Source organism: Galeopterus variegatus, unplaced genomic scaffold (assembly GCF_000696425.1).
Source record: "Galeopterus variegatus unplaced genomic scaffold, G_variegatus-3.0.2 Scaffold6455, whole genome shotgun sequence".
Taxonomy (NCBI): domain Eukaryota; kingdom Metazoa; phylum Chordata; class Mammalia; order Dermoptera; family Cynocephalidae; genus Galeopterus; species Galeopterus variegatus.
In genome coordinates this window covers 56,838-57,110 of record NW_007732566.1, presented here as the reverse complement: position 1 = coordinate 57,110, position 273 = coordinate 56,838, and the positions used below count along the sequence as shown (strand labels likewise).

The window sequence follows — 273 nt, the reverse complement described above, 5'->3', positions numbered from 1 at the left end:
GGTACACCAAGGCGGCCACCCACACACTTTTCCTGCATGTACAAATCCTGCCCATTCCTCAAGGTCCAGGTCTCACAAAACATTCTCTTGCAAACTTTCTTACCTGCCAGCTGGGTGTGACTTCTTTCTCCTCTGTGGTCCATGGTCTTTTGGATCTCTTTCCACACATACAACTCTAAATCACTGTAGCTTGTGGATTTATCACCCCCAATAAATTAATAGCTCCTTCTGGGCAAGGACTGAGCTTTATTCATCACTATATCTCTCACAGTA

General features: G+C 45.1%; 1 protein-coding gene across 3 annotated transcripts in view; it reads right to left on the bottom strand.

The window, feature by feature from the left end:
- The window catches only part of ABLIM3 (actin binding LIM protein family, member 3), a 59,891-nt gene that overhangs the window by 27,693 nt on the left and 31,925 nt on the right, over positions 1-273 (bottom strand). The window lies entirely within an intron of this gene.